Below are 18,823 nucleotides of genomic sequence, written 5' to 3' on the forward strand. Positions count from 1 at the left end.
GTAGCTTGTTGTTTGAACCAAAGTGCACGTAGGTGCTATTTTAACCAAAAAACTTGTTGAACGAACATGAAAACTGGTTGTATTTTCTCTCAGTGTAGTTTCCCGTATTTTATTCAAAACTGTTTAACTTATCAACCGGCCCTAGTAACCAACATTTTACTATCATCAATCCAAGACTAAATCTTGAGCAGAAACTGCAAAAGTGCATCTGCGAGCATTTTAAAACATCATGTCATCCTGTGTCTTCGTCTTATCTCTCGCTTTTAGAATAAGCGCCCCTTAGTTCGCTCCATCTAAATTCGTACGAGCGTTGAACCTAAGTCGGATGCCATTGTTTTTCGAAATAAGCCCCCGTCTGTATGTCTCACTCTCCAAATAGGTCGATAATGGAAATTGAATGTAGTATCCGCTGTCTTATATAAATAACAAACAATGTTCAAGAGCGAAACAGTTTTGTTACAGTTTTTTTTATCGTTTTTATTTTAGACTAGCTTTTTCCTGCGGCTTCGATCGCGCTAGAAAGAAACAAAAAGTAGCCTATGTCACTCTCCATCCCTTCAACTATCTCCACTTAAAAAATTACGTCAATTCGTCGCTCCGTTTTGCCGTGAAAGATGGACAAACAAACAGACACACACACTTTCCCATTTATAATATTAGTATGGATTGTATTTCAACAAATTACTACATTATTACATTTATATCGGCGTTCTCAACAGCGTTGGTGAAATGCCGGGAAACCGCTAGAAAGAAGAAAACTCAAGAAAGTATTTTTTTTAATCTGTTTGCTTAGAAACGCTGAGAAAGTCCATTTATAATAATAATATAACACTTACATTTTATACAAGAGCTATGAGAGTTTCATGAACACAAATATTATATTTTTTCTGCACACTTCACTTAACAAAACAGTTAAACACTACAGGTAAAGATTCAACACAAAAAGTGCTTGCTATCACTACTTATTTTAATTTTAAATTGAACACCTTCTTCCGGTCCATTCGTCTTCCTTACTGTAAGTAAACTAACTATATTTTCTTCAGGTAATCACCTAGGCATACTGCCAAAACCCTTAACTAGGCCGGCTGCCAATACTCAACAATAGGGTAAACTAGGGATGTACCATTATTTTGACTGACTAGTCCGACTAACGACGATTGCGTAGCGGATTTAATCGGCCGACTAAATCGGCTAGTCGGCCAGAACATAATTTTCAACAAAGCAGAGTTTTTGGTCATTCGATCGCGCTTTTCATTCTTTTTACAAGTTCAGTGAAAATATTTATATACATTTTCATTTTTTAACCCCCGACGCAAAAACGACGGGGTGTTATAAGTTTGACGTGTCTGTCTCTGTGTGTGTGTCTGTCTGTCTGTTTGTCTGTCTGTGTGTGTGTCTGTCTGTGGCATCGTAGCTCCCGAACGGATGAACCGATTTAGATTTGGGTTTTTTTGTCTGAAAGCTGAGTTAGTTGGGAGTGCAAGAGCACAAGCCTAAGTGGCTTAAGAAGCCATATTTCATGAAAATCGGCCCACTATGACGCGGTCGGGGTTTTTTTTTTCAATATTTTAATTTTGTGGTCAGGTTATTAAACAACATATTTGGCTTAGTGGATAACCTGCCTAAGAAACCGATAATCCTAAGTTCGAATTTCAACGTTAGCCATTTCTGTGATGATCACAGATATTTGTTGTTTTGACTAACAGAGGCATAACGTATAGGTAAATTCCTGTTTTTGTATCACTTATAAAGTACCGACTAACCGGCCTCTTTTGCCGATTAGTCGCCGACTACAAATGTCGCCGGATAACCGGTTTTCCCGACAAGTCGGTGCATCCCTAGGTAAAACGTAAAAAAGGGAAAAGTAAAAATATATTATCTATTGAGGCGTGCTCAAAACCTAGTTACGCCCACGTTGAGTCTCAATTGCTGTTTAAATCTGTTACAGTATTTACTAACGATATTTGCATTATGAGTACAGTCTACAGTCTGAGAACTTCAAGGTTAATAGTTTTTTGTTTCTTACATTTCTATGGTTTTCAATTGAATTTTCTTACTATAATTGAGCCAAACTTCACAAATTATAAGAAATAACATGATGACCAGTATGACCACAAAGAAAAAATAACTATAATATACAGAAGAATAAATCGACTTGGCAGGAGCACTCCCGTGCCCTAGGATTAATACTGAAATACCTACATACCTAGATTATCAAAGGTCGCTAACAAATACCTATCAATGTAGCATAGCTATTTATAATCTAGTTACATAAAGTAAAAACTGTTTGTATCATAGAAAAAAGACATAGAAATAGATTGCATTTATTCAGCTAAGTATTATAATACAAAAACGAGTATTTTAGAAACATTTATGTATTAGTAAAAAAAGGAAAAAAAGAGAAAATAATCCATACTAATATTATACATGGGAAAGTGTGTGCGTCTGTTTGTTTGTCCGTCTTTCACGGCAAAACAGAGCGACGATTTGACGTGATTTTTAGGGTTCCGTAGTCAACAAGGAACCCTTATAGTTTCGCCATGTCTGTCTGTCCGTCCGTCCGTCCGCGGATAATCTCAGTAACCGTTTTCCTTAGCGCCGGTCCGATCAACATGCGAGTGCCGCGCCGCGCGCCCTGTTGTCCACTTACCCTCAACCACAAATAATGATACTATGTATCTACCTATGTAATGTGTGAATGTGAATTTTAAACTTGTCATTTTTATTTTTGTATGTAGCTCTTGTCGTGTATTTTGTTAGCATTAATAATATTTATATTCTCATTTTAAGTGAATTGTACAAATTCTTATGGGAATAAAGAATCTTTAAACCTAACCGTTAGCACTAGAAAGCTGAAATTTGGTACCAATATGTATATCAATCACGCCGACAAAGTGCGAAAATAAAAAATGGAAAAAAATGTTTTATTAGGGTACCCCCCCTACATCTAAAGTGGGGGCTGATTTTTTTTTTCATTCCAACCCCAACGTGTTATATGTTGTTGGATAGGTATTTAAAAATGAATAAGGGTTTCCTAAGATCGTTTTTTGATAATATTAATATTTTTGGAAATAATCGCTCCTAAAGGGAAAAAAAGTGCGTCCCTCCCCCTCTAACTTTTGAACCATATGTTTAAAAAATATGAAAAAAATCACAAAAGTAGAACTTTATAAATAATTTCTAGGAAAATTGTTTTGAACTTGATAGGTTCAGTAGTTTTTGAGAAAAATACTGAAAACTACGGAACCCTACACTGAGCGTGGCCCGACACGCTCTTGGCCGGTTTTTTAAGCAGAGATAGTTGAAGGGATGGAAAGTGACATAAGCTACTTAATGTTCTCCCACTTCCCTAAAATGGGAGGTGGATGATTGTATTAAGCATTCCGCAATTTTCGAATTTTATGCAAGCGAAGCCGCGGGTAAAAGCTAGTTAAGTACCTATATTTATTTCAATAAAAAATCCCACCAATACCATTGTAACCAGAATAAACCATTATAACTGTAAAAGTCAAATAAAACCCGACGAAGTAAGCTTGTGAAACGAAGATAAAAATGTCATCACGCATTATAAAAGCACCCATTATATCGAGCTACATTTAAATCAACAGTTTACTAAAGTACACAATTAAAGACCAGTAGCTTTTAAAATGTTATTGTTTGAAGCACTGGTCTACGTATAATAAGGGCCGGTACACACGATACAAGAACTCGTTTTGCGAATTTCAATACATTTTGATTTTCCAGCCGGTGACCTGGTCTTGTGTTCGAAGCCCGGTAAATATGTTTGATATGACGTTTTATGTTTCGACATGACAAGTAATGTAGTTTTCAGTACAGATGGTGTTTTTTTTTACTCACTAGTGCGAGAAGTGGTTCACTATATGTCAGGTTGAAACTTCGGAGGTCCATCTGTACTGAAAAACGCCGTTCGATACACGTGCGAAAAGGTAATTCATAACTCGTGTCGATTTGAAACGCTCCCTTTGGTCGTGTTTTAATTTACCGCCACTCGTTTCGAACCTCCTCTTTTTCGCACTTGTATCGAAATGTACTATTATAGTTGAATACTTTGCAAACTACAGTGCAGATAAAAAGCGTCAAGTACTGAAATTGTACACGGTGAAATAAAAAGTACCGTTCAAACTTTGCAAAGTGACTTTTGAAGTCATAATGAACAACTTTTATTATGGGACCAATGCTGAAATCGCAAAAAATTTTTTGGCTGTTTCATACATTTTGACTGTCATGACATAATTTCATGATGCCGCCATTTCTATGGAACAACCAATTTTTTGTCGCCATTTCAGCATTTGTCCCATAATAAAAGTTATTCATTATGACCTCAAAACTCATTATCCAAAATATTGTCTTCGGTTACCGCGACAGTTACTCATGAAATAAAACTATGTAAACGGATTATATAGCGTATAATTAATTTACAATTCATACCGACGTTTCGAACACTTTACAGCATTCGTGGTCAACGGGTGACTGAGGAAAAAATTACACTGGCAAAAGCAAATACAAGAAATATTAATGAACCATAAAGATTTTTAAGGATGGTTCACACACTGTTAATAAAGCTAGTTATACAATAGTCAAAATATTAACAATTACTATGTTAAAAAACAATTAATTAATTAATCTACACCAAACTGCAAATGTCCAACACCATACAACACAAATGCCTCCCAGTCTTCGTTAAGTGTTCGAAACGTCGGGATGAATTGTAAATTCGTTATACGCGATTTAATCCGTTTCATTAGTTTTACTTTACCATGCAAAGGTTTAACGGTCCTTTTTTTCTTGTATTACTTTTATAAAGCTTCTGTATTATTTTTATAAAACTTCATCATTATACTAAGCTTCCTCTCCGTCAAAGCTTCCTAAGCTTTTATTGCAAAAGGAAATGTTCTATTTCTGTCTGTCTGTCTGTCTGGCTTCTGAGAAGCATTAACATACCGTATTAGTCGTAATTATGTATGTCTTTTTACAAGACTTGTAGCTATTTAAGTGAAAAGCTACTTTTTAGCTTATTTTAGGTGTTGCATTCACTAAGAGAAAATAAAAGCAGAGAAAGTGAAAACGACGGGGTGTTAAAAGTTTGACGTGTCTGCCTGTTTATCTGTCTGTCTGTCTGTGTGTGTGTGTCTGTCTGTGGCATCATAGCTCTCGAACGGATGAACCGATTTTGATCTTCTTTTTTGAAAGCTGAATTAGTCGGGACTCGGGAGTGTTCTTAGCCATGTCGGTCCACTATGTCGGAAGTTTTTTCAAAATTTTAATTTTGTGGTTATTATTTTACATAAAAAAATATTTGTACAAACTTTTGAGGTATTGTACCAAGAATGTTGATGGCATTTTATCGCTTATCGATTAGAAATAAATAAGTCATTTTAAAACTTCTAAAGAAAATTAATGGAAAAGTTAATGAAAGAATGTGTAAGTTTTTAAAGATAAATCACTAATTGAAATATTGGAAACACTTTGCTATTTTAATGTCGAGAAAAATTCACTTTTTAATATTTTCAATTTCACGGTCACCCAGAGATGAAAACAGGGATGAAGTAAGAATGGAAAAGCGGTTGTCCACTATTTACTTTACCTCAATTATTAGTTTTTCGTAAATTAATTTTATTGTGCTTTGTGTATTTTTCTTTGTGAATGACGTTCCTTATTGGTACAACACACTATTAATTTTATTATTTTCAATTTATAATGTAATTTTTGACGATCATGATGAGAAACATAACTTTGACACGTAACAAATTTATAGTACACTATAATTTTTATCATGAAATAAAGAAATATAAATCACCTAAATCTTTGAAAGAAAACGAAATAGTGCACAAAATGAGACAATAGATGTCCTTGTCATTGTTTTTTCCTTTGAAACGCGATGATTTTTATAATTATGATTGATTTATTTTTAAATATAACAACTTATTCGTCGATTGAGTTAAAACAATGTCATAAAACGAAGATCGATGCTAAGGTATATTTATATGTACAGTCAACCAATTGGAACCCTAGGCCACTGTAGAACTGTGTCATAATGACGTTATAAATCAGATTGTAAGAAATTTCTTATTGCTAGTCATTTTGACATGGTTGTAGAGTGTCCTAGGGTTCTAATTAGTTGTCTGTACCTGAAAATAGTAGTGATAGCATAGGCCTATGATGTTCACTCTTATATTTCACAATATTCGTTAAGTCCAGGTTAGTCATCCCCAAAACCGGTTCAGACTTGTCAGATAAAATTAGTTGATGGAAAATATCATGTGCTGTTTTCACATGCATACATTTACTACACATTTTGGATGATTCGTGATATATGGGTATCCTGGTCTGAAGGATACATTTGCTTCAAGTGCAAAAGGTTTTATTTTAAATTAGGTATTTCAGATAAATTCATGATTTCTTCGGTATTGTACGAGTAGTAGATATAGCACGATTACTTTTTTTATGGGATAGGAGGCAAACGAGCAGACAGGTCGCCGATGGTAAGCGATCATTGCCGCCAAGTGTTGGTGTGTTGCCGGCCTGTAAGATGGCCTTTAGATATGACAGGTCAGATATTACGTAAAAGGAATAATAATTGAGTTTTAGAGAACTTGTTCTCACAAATAATAAAAATAGAGGTAGTAAGATATATTTATAAAATCTAAACTGTGTATGGAAATTTATTTTAATTTTTTCATCAATTAATAAGTATTAATAAAAGTAGACAGACATTTAATACACTGTAAGTAATGCAGTAAGGATCGGTTAGCACTATAAAAAGCAGTCATACAACACAATACAATAGAACAATACCTAGACATAGTAACGTACCTAGTAAAGATTCACATGAAATTCAAAAATTTTAGTCACATTTTTTCTTAAATTTTCCTAAAACACACTGTAGCTAGAAATTCTATTGTCTAAAACTGAAAAATTCCCGTTGAATTTCAAGAACAATACCGACCACGTAATACCCAAGGACAAAAAAACATACCTCATTCCAGACATGTGCGATCACAAAGAACTTTGCACCAATTTCAAGCACTTTTCATTCCACGTAATTCGAATTTCAAAAATTTCGAATTCGGAACTCGAATCGTCGACTATTCGGGAGCGACGGTACGTGACTAAGCCGCGTGTGTAGTTTAGAATACTGTCGTATTTTTAGAATACGCCCCCTTGTCTGAGGGTTTGACCACGTGGTCATATCCGCTTGAAAAAACGGTCAAGTGCGAGCGGTGAAGTATTAAGAGGAGGTGTGAAGACGGGAAATTGGCACAAAATAAATGACTCTTAATAGAAATTTCAAATGGAAAATATGGTTCTGGAAAGATTTTTCAACTTCATTTTTCCTAATCAAATTCCTCAAATCTACTCTAACAATATTTCACTAAGATTAAAATACACCGCTATAATAGGCATGCAGGAAAATTATATTCATATAATGTAAATATGTTATACTTTTGTGAAGTTTTGCATCAAGCAAATTATTCCTTTTAACTTTTGTAGCTGGCCACTAGCCAGCAGCCTTATCAGAGATACACTAGAGAAATTTCGTCGGGTACCACGGCGGGCGGGTGGTCTAGTGGTAAAGACGTAAGCCGCGTAAGCTGAAGATCCAGGTTCGATTCCCGGCTCGGCCACCAGTGCTGTGGGCCTTGTCGATTTTTCTTTCGTGTATGATATCATTGATATCTATTTCAATTTATAATTTTGTAGCTGGTTCGAATTTGTCCTTACAAATATAATAGTTTTGTTTTCTCTTGATTTTTAAGGCATTTGAATTTAATTAAATCATCATTTTCAATCAACATTTAAACTTTGTGAGTTAAAAAAAAATCGCAATATTAAAATGGGTGCAAATGTTTGAACTACCATGATGACCTCTCCGGTATTTCAATTTCGCCCTTTTTGCTACTGACTCATTGAGTAGAGTACGTTTGAGTGTAAGCATTTAATTAAGCATTAGCTTCCCCTTAACTGTCTATCAGTTTCCTAGTCAGTTACTTCCTTCTAACCCTGAAAAAGTTATAGTTCCGAATGTCATTTACGACTTCAAAGAAGTTCGATTCCTCCGCTCAGTGACGCCATTGGATGAAGGATTGGTTCGCTGAAGGGATATGGACGTATTCGAACAACGATTATAAGAATCCCCTTATTTGCCAAGAGTGGCACTGAAACCTGAGTAGTTTCATGTGCTCTGCCTACCCCTTCATGGGACACAGGCGTGATTGTATGTATGTATGTATGTATGATTATAAGATGGCATGGTGATGGGTGAAATAAAAAGGACCGTTCAAACTTGGAATAGTGACTTTTTAGGTCATAATAAACAACTTTTATTATGGGGCCAATGCTGAAATCGCGAAAAAAAATTAACTGTTCCATATAAATAGAAATGACAGTCGAAATTTTTATAAACAGCCAATTTTTTTGTGTATTCGGCATTGCTCATAAGTCACTACCTATACAATATTGTGGCACCGTGTACCGATAAATATGAAAGCTGATTTGATTATCTTTAGGGTTTATTTAGTGAAGTTTTCGATATCTTGTATAGTTTTTGTGAATGTATGTTTATTTAGGGGTTCTGCTTGGCCATGTTTGATCTCTCAGTGTTAAGAATAGCATTTTTTTTTAATCAAAAATGTGTGGTGAGCTATGAATTTCCTCCCGTGGGTGTCGTGGAAGTCGACTGTGGCATATCATTTCAAATTAATGTGTTGTGGCCAATGTATCCTGTTATAAAGATTTCATTTTATTTAAAGCCCTTAAATTACTAGATCATGGGATCATGTGCTCTGCCTACCCCTTTTGTGGTTACTTATATGTAAAAATCTTTGCCGTTGACATTTATTTTTATTTATTTATTTAGACTTTATTGCACGACATAACATTGTACAAATGGCGGACTTAATGCCTTAAGGCATTCTCTACCAGTCAACCATTACATTTCTGTATCGTATTAATGTGAAATCTTATATCATTGTTCGAATATGGCTCTGAAGGGATAGTTAAACGGAAACGTGTATAAATGTCCGCAGGGGGGCGTTATTTAAGGAACGGCGCCGGAGTTTAGACGGGGCGGAAAAGATGTGTAAACATACATTATTGATTGTTTAGAAATTGGTAGTGGCAGCCGGTAGCTTCTTAGAAAATTGTGGTAGACAGTTTAATAAGTATTTTTAACGTATATTCCTTATTATTTAAATATCTTTTGCCTGACGTGGTGATATTAGCAATTTATAGTAGGTACTTAAGATCTATAAAATGGAATAAGTATTTTTCCTGATTTTCAAATGCCACGCGAACGGCCCAAATTGAACTAAAAGATACGTCAAATACGCTCTAATTTGGACAAGGATCGGATATTTTATTTTATTTTCAAAGTTATGTGTCGTTTCTATTTAAAAAAATGACAATTTTTACTTGCCTTGCTTGCCTCTTAAAATCGAATCGAGCTAAAAAGTTTTTTTTTTTTTTCTAGCCTGCATTAGTTTCCCACTGCTGGGCAAAGGCCTCCCCTCTCTTCCTCCACTCGACCCTATCACTTGCATTTCCCCACCAGTTGGGATAAAATTTTTCCAGGTCGTCGCACCATCTCCTTTTTGGTCTGCCTGTACCTCTACCTACACCGTCTATCGTAGCAACAACAACGCATGCTACAAGATCTCAGCACTGCGAGCCTTGAAGTTGGACTCACAATGAATAGAGCGAAAACCAAGTTGATGACTAACGGAGCAAAAGATGGGGTCACGGTAGATGGGCAGGATATACAATATGTCGATGAGTACATTTACTTGGGCCAGATAGCATCCTTCGAAAACAGGCAAACTCTAGAAGTCAATAGACGCATCGAAAACGCCTGGAAGAGCTTCTGGTCCATGAAAGCGCTATTGAAGGGTGACCTTCCCCTGTGTCTCAAGCGCAAACTCATTGACATGTGTATCCTGCCTATCCTAACCTATGGTGCTCAAACGTGGTCGTTAACGGAGGCTTTAAAGTCCAAACTCAAGGTTTGTCAGCGGGCGATGGAGCGCAGTATACTGGGTGTTCGCAGAACTGATCGAATCAGAAACACGGAACTGCGTTCCAGAACTCGAGTAGTAGATGTAGGTGCCAAGACCGCTAAGCTTAAGTGGGACTGGGCTGGACACGTCTGCCGCATGCATCCTGAAAGGTGGGCTAAAATGGTTACCGAATGGGACCCACGGAGCTAAAAAGTAAAAAAAAAAATATATTAATTATAAATTGGTAGGTACCTAAATATATCTTTATAAAAGATTGACATAGGTACCTACTGACAATGTCACATTTCAGTAATACTTATCTCGATTAGTTCTCAATGAACCCTATACCACATGTTTAATCATTACCACATGTGACTTTTAATTCCGTTCTCAAAATGACTCATTTCATAATTTAATTTTATTAATATAAATCTAAAAGGACTTAGCTATTCCCAAATAAGAATATTTAAAGATTCTGCTTCTTATACTTAAGAAATAAGATCTATATTAAAACAAAAAAATAGATTTGCGGCTTTAGTCTTTTTCAAAATGGCGGCCATCATTGTTTAAAAACAAAATGGCGGAACTAACATAGTTTTATAGAAAACTATGATGTTTAGATATCAGGACAGTGTAGTGTAACAAAACTTTCAATGAGGTTATACTAAAATATGAATAGGTAACATAATTCAGTATGTGTGTGGGAATTTGTTTTGACAAAATAGTGACTCATTTGAACTGTGCAAGATGGCGTATAATGTGTTTTTGCACATGTCCTATGTTGCACCATAGAATAAATTAAATAATAGTACTACCGTATACCGTACGGTATTGGATGAGACTATCAGAACCGATACAAGGAACCTCTTAAAACAGAGGCCTTTGTTCAGTGGGCGATAAAGATTTGATATAAATAAATAAATAAATAAATATTATAGGACATTCTTACACAGATTAACTGAGGCCCACGGTAAGCTCAAGAAGGCTTGTGTTGTGGGTACTCAGACAACGATATATATAATATATAAATACTTATATACATAGAAAACTTCCATGACTCAGGAACAGTTATCTGTGCTCATCACACAAATAAATGCCCTTACCGGGATATGATGATATTGATGATGATGATGACAGAAAAGAGACATCCTACAAAACTAATTGTATTGTATTGGCGACCGGTCTGGCGTAGTTGGTAGTGACCCTGCCTGCTAAGCCGCGGTCCCGGGTTTGAATCCCGGTAAGGGCATTTATTTGTGTGATGAGCACAGATATTTGTTCCTGAGTCATGGATGTTTTCTATGTAAGTATATAAGTATGTATTTATTTAAGTATGTATATCGTCGCCTAGCACCCATAGTACAAGCTTTGCTTAGTTTGGAGCTAGGTTGATCTGTGTAAGGTGTCCCCCAATATTTATTTATTTATTTAAACCGGCAGCGAAGTCTGTCAATAATTATTGATGTCACTATTATGGACGCTATTATTGACCTTTGGCTATTCGGGGTTTTCAAAATTGAACCAAATCTTTTATTTCTCTTAGACAAATGTTGCTCAACATCAATTCTTTTCATCATGTATTGAATTTCATACAAATATTATTATAGCAAGGAAAAGCTCAAAAATTACATTCATTTCTGCAAGATTTTTTTACCAAAAAACGCTCAAACGTACAAGGCCAGTAATAACTTTTAAACCGCCCGTAAAGGATCCTTTTTAAAAACACGTTGAAAATTTACCCCCCATTTATGTTACGCAAAAATGACTTAAGCGCCATGTAATTTGTATTGACATAGGCCCTTTTAAACAAACAGTTTAGGTATCAAAAGGAATCCACCTTACTACTTTTGCTAAATAACGAAGTTAGTAGGCTTTAGCCATTGTAGACTTTACGGTTTAGGTTTAAGGGTGAGATTACATTGTGGTGTAAAGTTTCAGGCCAGACTGAAAAAAAACGGATGCAGTGCGGATGAATTTAGCGAGGGCGCAGAGTAGAGAAACAGAAGGTTCACTTTTGTCACACGGTTCACGACTGGTCTGGCCTAGCGCGTAGTGACCCTGCCTGCTACGCCGCGGTCCCGGGTTCCGGTAAGGGCATTTATATGTGTGATGAGCACAGATATTTGTTTCTGAGTCATGGATATTTTCTATAAATAAATAAATATTGGGGACACCTTACACAGATCAACTTAGCCCCAAACTAAGCAAAGCTTGTACTATGGGTGCTAAGCGACGATATACATGCTTAAATAGATAAATACATACTTATATACATAGAAAACATCCATGACTCAGGAACAAATATCTGTGCTCATCGCACAAATAAATGCCCTTACCGAGATTCGAACCCAGGACCGCGGCTTAGCAGGCAGGGTTACTACCGACTGAGCCAGACCGGTCGTCACGTATATAAATATAAGTATCCGTACATTATATTTATCGTTGTCTGAGTACCTGCAACACAAGCCTTCTTGAGCTTACCGTGGGACTCAGTCAATCTGTGTAAGAATGTCCTATAATATTTATTTATTTATTTTAACACATTAGGTAGGTAAGTAACCAAAGAGTCCACTGAGGGAACCATCAGTTCGCCGTACGGCCACGGCCTGTCAGTTAGAACTGTTTCTTAGAAGTTAAAAGTGACTTTGCTCCAGGTTTACCGGGAATACATATTTAGGAAACATAAAACGAATTAAAAATTAAATGATGTGGAAAATATGTCAAAAGTGTTGTTTTTTTGATGAAGTTCAATGTCAATTTTGATACTGACAGAGCCGTGAGATATCGTAATATTGATGTCGAATAAAATTTTGAATGCATGGGGTCACTTAACGAGAAACCTAGAGAAAATGTAACTCTTTGAACGCCAAGCCCAACCTAGTCAGAATGCAAGAAAGTTGAGCTTTGGTGGTCCAAAGAAAATTACTAATGATTATAGTCGAAATTAGGATTCTATCGTTATTCATTAATAATTTTAGAACAAAACGGGACTTAATCGCGTAAACACTTACATTTATATTTGGCCCGACGTTTCAAACATCATGTTATGTTCGTGGTCACAGGTAGACTGGCGAGGAATTGCATCAACATCTTCTAGCCGCGCGAGTTTCTCGAACTACCCGCACTTGTTCTTGATTATTCACTTTTGCGCTAGGGTTGTCACTTTGCCTACACACAACACTCACGACATCAGCCGGTGTGTCCCTAGGTGTTTTTTCACGCTTATATTTGCTAATCACTGGATTCCACGAAGAAGAAATGTGAATGAGTGTTTACGCGATTAAGTCCCGTTTTGTTCTAAAATTATGAGTGCAAATCGTGTTAGTCTAAATCAATATAGGTATGTTATTCATTAATTTTGTAAATTGCAAAAAATTGATTCAACACAATTTCATTACCTTAATTTATGGCAACTTATGTCTAACTAGGCGATGTTAGGTAGCGCAGGCGAAGATACGGAACTTTCCGGTACTATTCTAAAACCAAATGAACATTCTGCCGCTACATACTCTATGGCAAAGAAGGGTAAATCATGCAAAAAGTACTAGGCACCCTTTTCCAAGCTACATTTACCAACTGTATCAAGAATTAAAATAGACAGAATATTTTCAGCGTTTTCAGCGTTTTTCACTTTTTTCGAGCATTTCACATGAGCTCAGTCGAATACGTTTTAAGTGTAAAATGTATTAAATACAGAGTGGGGCCTGTAACAAAGGCGAACTGTAGGCTATTCTCCTTAAACTGATCAACATATGTTCGGCGACTTTTAAAAATAACTTGAGTATTTTGATTTTTATCACCCTTGAAAGTTTTTTCTAAGAGGTAATGTATTGCGAATTCTGTTAAGTCTAAAGTGTGACAGACAACGTCAATGACAACAAAAATGGCGTACATTGAAGCTAATATTTATTTTGTATGAAAAATTAAAAATTTAAAGACTTCATAATTTTTAAAAGTCACTGAACAAATGTTGATCAGTATAAGGAGAATAGCCTACAGTTCAATTTTTCGCCTTTGTTACAGGCCCCACTCTGTATAGATGCGAACAAGTTGCATAAAATATGTATACCCCACCCGCTCTCGTTTACCTCACAGTTACCGCCTGTCAGGAACGCGACCAGTCGACCTGTCATATCGCACTCATACAAGCATGGTACACGTTCGCCTACACGAGCTTAGACTGTGTGTGTAGGGACGCGTTTTTTTCATTTGATCGCCATTGTCCGAGGTGTTGTGTAAGCATAAATGTCAAAAAATGAAAGTGCGTGTTGTGACGGGTTAAAAATTTTACCACCCCCTTTCCTCCCATGGGTTAGAGTATAGAGGTATCGTATAGAGTCCTCTATACTCTATACGATACCTCTGAGACTATTGAGTGCGGTATTATGGGTTCAATTCTAGTGTGGCAAACCTGTTTGTGTCATCCGAACTCGTAATTGCCAAAAATGTCAGTGAAACATGAGAATCGGCCTACCCCTTATGGGAATACAGGCGTTAGATTATGTATGTTGATGTAAAACGTGTGTAAAACTAAAAACTAACGGCCAAGGCTAAAGCACTAATTATTTTAAAAACAACCTCACACTTTAAACAGGCTATTATAAAAATATCAGAGAAAATATTATATTTTCCATATTTATTAACCGCTCAAAAATGCATAAAGCTATAAATAAATGATGTCAACAAACCAACTGGGAGCCAATCACCATACATCATGATTGTATCAAGATTATTAATAACTTAATTAAAAATGGAGGAAAATTCAGGTCGAGTTGGCAACTTTTCTTTCTATTTACATACTCGTATTACCCATTGTTACAAATTGGTGCGGATCTTTGAAATAAGATTCGAATTCGAGTATCGATCATGAATACGAGTATATACTCGGCGGTAACAAACGATAAAGAGGAAAAGTAAGGCACTGGTCCCACCGCGAGCTAGTAAGCTATGAGGGCTATAAAAACGAACAACCCCCCATTTTCGCATTTAACGCGACCGAAGCCGTGGGCAAAAGCTAGTACATAATAGTAGTAGTACATAATAACGAAACAGTTGTAAACTAAACTTTGCTTAACACTTCAATGTAATTTTAATGGCACTCCACCGCAGACAGTCTCGAGTGCTAAACATTATTTAGTTTTAGTTTAACTATTTGCTGTACAATTTAGTGTTTCAACTAGAATTAAAGCTTAATTAGAAGGTTACGTGTTACTTTATTTTATTAAAACATTCACAGTAAAACTAAATATAGTATACTTAGCAACAAAATAACTGTCAATAATCTTTATTTGTTTTAATTTTCCCGCAATATATTTATTTACTACCAGTATACAAGGGACCACAAAATGTATAATATATGTCAAGTTTGTCATTTGTCATAAACTAGCGACCCGCCCTGGCTTCGCATGGGTACTATACCTACATGTAAACCTTCCTCTAGAATCACTCTATCTATTTAAAAAAACCGCATTAAAATCCGTTGCGTAGTTTTAAAGATTTAAGCATACCTACATAGGGACATAGGGACAGAAAAAGCGACTTTGTTTTATACTATGTAGTGATAACTATAAACCCTAATAAACCCAATTTAATAATTTTATTGAGCATCTGTGCTGTAATTGCGTTTTCACATTATCAGATCCGATATCGGATGTCGGACCGATATCCCCTACATTACAGGCACCATCTTGGATTTTTTCCATTGAAATCCTTCCGACATCGGAAGATCATAATTCTAAACGTATCTTAATTCTGATTCTTTCCAAGATAAAAATAAATAGAATCAAACATTTTTATCACATTTTAATAAAACACAAATAAATATAAAGCAGCAAATAATGGACATGCAATTTTATTTCGAAACACTTTAAACGAAGTAATTAATTAATAAATTAAATATACATACAATCAAATATTTAATGACAATTTAATGAAACATAAATAAATACAACGCAGCAAATAATTGACATACATTTTTATTTCGAAACACTTGAAAATGAACCCTTACATTGGAGGGAATAAACCAGACGAAGTAATTAAAACTAATTGGGGACAGAGATAATGTATGCGTGTCTTTACGATTTCATTTTATAAGTGGATCCAAGTTACAAGCGAGAGCGGTTTGAAGTGACATATTGTTTTCTTTTCTTAAGGAAGCAAGCAGGCTGATCGGTGGTAGAATAGTTTTGGCAAGGCTCAGACTTTCAATAAAGTGATCAGACTAACGGCTCGATTCATACTTTAAGATAGGTACAGCCAACCAATTGGAAACCTAGGCCACTGTAGAACTATGTCATAGTAACTTTATAGATCAATCTTACAATCGTAAGAAATCTCTTACTGCTTGTCATTTTGACCTGGTTGTAGAGTGGCCTAGGGTTCCAGTTGGGCGACGTCAAAATTTTGCTCGAGTTACGATATACAGAGTGGGGCCTGTAACAAAGGCGAAGAATTGAACTCTAGGCTATTCTCCTTATACTGATCAACATTTGTTCGGCGACTTTTAAAAATAACTTGTATTTTGATTTTTATCACCCTTGAAAGTTTTTTCTAAGAGGTAATGTATTGCGAATTCTATTAAGTCTAAAGTGTGACAGACAACGTCAATGACAACAATAATGGCGTACATTGAAGCTAATATTTATTTTGTATGAAAAATTAAAAATTTAAAGACTTCATAATTTTTAAAAGTCACTGAACAAATGTTGATCAGTATAAGGAGAATAGCCTACAGTTCAATTCTTCGCCTTTGTTACAGGCCCCACTCTGTAGATCTGATTCATCGACGGCTTAGGTGATGTTTCTGTTTGACACTGACACTTAGTAAACGTGACATTCTATATTATAAGTGTGCTTATGGTTGGATGTCTTTCGTTATTTCCCCAAAACTTCAATTTGAATTCAAGCTTACCGACATAGATTGACATCACAATTAATGTGTCGTTATAAGTATAATCGTTCCATAATATAATATTCATACTTCCATACTAATATTATAAATGGGAATGTGTGTGTGTCCGTTTTGTTTGTCCGTCCTTCACGGCAAAATGGAGCAACGAATTGTCGTGATTTTTTAAGTGGAGATAGTTGAAGGGATGGAGTGTGACATAGGCTACTTTTTGTCTCTTTCTAACGCGATCGAAGCCGCGGACTAAACCTAGTAGTTAATATATGAATTTACCGCTCCCGCTTCCGCTTAAGCAGACTCTCTTCACTTACACCACAAACGATGGGAATCAGAATCAACATTATGCTCGGACGCATTAACTGTTGAATGCGACATATCTGTGATTAAACTACACAGATCAGAGTAAGGCTGATTCTATAGCTTTCATTATGATAAAAGTTTGATTGTAATTTGACGCTGATTGCGTTAGTCATAAAATTTGTCTAAACTGATGTTAAATAAAAAATATTCTATTCTATTCTATTCTAAAATGAGGAGTGACGATGAACTCTTCGACAACGATACAAGAGTTTCGGAAGAGCTATAAAAGGTACACTTTTCGTTATCGTAGATAAATTAACCGATAATCCTACCGGTAATCGGTGAGAATGCCAAATCCATTATGTGCTCGATTCTTGATTGACAAATAGCTACCTAGCAACAAAATACATAAAGTGTTATTTACTTTACTCAAAATCGCGCACATGAGGGATTTGGCATTCTCAACGACGTAAATGTAAGAAATAGATTGGTCGCACATACCAATGTGCTGTGGCCTATTTCACAATAATGACAATTGTTGCCCGACAGTCTCACTTCGCCGTTCATTGCCTGCTCAACAAGGAAATATTGTCGCTGAGTAACAATGTTATTTATCAAACCAGAAATAGGCACAGAATTGTCAGTGTCAAGAGTCAATGTCACTGTGGTGAAACAGCCCACTGCACATGTTGATACTTGTTTAGCTCGTATCAAAATTAAAATGAAAAAACGTTTTTTTTTTTTCAACAGAATCGGCCTCTTTACTTTTCTTGTTTTTAATTAGTTTTAATTTCACAATCTGATTGTCCCCAAGTTTCCGAAACTCATCTATTGGGCAATTATTTCTGGTTTAATAATGTGTTAACAATTTTAACATGTAATTAATACAAGATTGAGATATCATAAAGTTTTTTTTTTTGTAATTATGATATTATAAATAATATATGACAACCACCGTTTATCACAGATTTACTTAGTACTGAAACCAATTTCTTGTACATGTACAGTTGTACACCCAAAAGATCCAAACCCAATTAACATTAAACCTATTTAAACTTTGATTTTGGATTATTTTTACTAATATTTAGCTGGTATCCTTTAATTTTAGCAGTGTGTCTACTAATCTGATTATAATAATTATAATTATGTAGTTCTTACTGAATTTATTAACTTTGGTTAATTTCTTGGCTATTATAATATTAAGCACATTTTTTCTAAAAAATATCGCAAGAATAATTTTATACTTACATAACAAATTACAAATATTACGAAAAAAATTTTATGTAAGTAATATTTTGTAATACAATTCTTAACATTAAAACAATGTATTGGATACATAATTATAAATAGAAAACAATAATACTTATCATAAACTAAACCTTAATCTAAAAATATTAAAAACTACGTGAACTCCTTAGGCATGGTGCCGTAGACTCTGGCAGCATTTCCTCGCAGTATCGCTAGGCTTATTCTTTGGGCGAGGAAGCTGCTAGTCCTACGGTCACCGCTGACCTCTGTCAGTTGTTACTTACATATACTCGTATTATTGGACGTCTGTGAGAAGTGAAGTGAAAATCTTTTATTATCAATGACCCCGTTGAGT

At 35.4% G+C, this 18,823-nt stretch overlaps 1 protein-coding gene across 8 annotated transcripts in view; it reads right to left on the reverse strand.

Annotated features, from left to right (window-relative positions):
- LOC125237071 (irregular chiasm C-roughest protein-like) overlaps positions 1–18,823 on the reverse strand; it is a 159,751-nt gene that overhangs the window by 88,944 nt on the left and 51,984 nt on the right. For 7 of the 8 annotated variants that reach the window (XM_048144014.1, XM_048144016.1, XM_048144013.1 and 4 more), the window contains exon 1: positions 6,998–7,134. The exons of the other annotated variant lie outside the window; for it this stretch is intronic. The gene's annotated coding sequence lies outside the window, so the exon portion shown is untranslated. Of the gene's footprint in view, positions 1–6,997; positions 7,135–18,823 lie in introns of those variants that run through there. 8 annotated transcript variants of the gene reach the window in all.

This window comes from Leguminivora glycinivorella, chromosome 20, assembly GCF_023078275.1.
Source record: "Leguminivora glycinivorella isolate SPB_JAAS2020 chromosome 20, LegGlyc_1.1, whole genome shotgun sequence".
NCBI classification, from domain to species: Eukaryota; Metazoa; Arthropoda; class Insecta; order Lepidoptera; family Tortricidae; genus Leguminivora; species Leguminivora glycinivorella.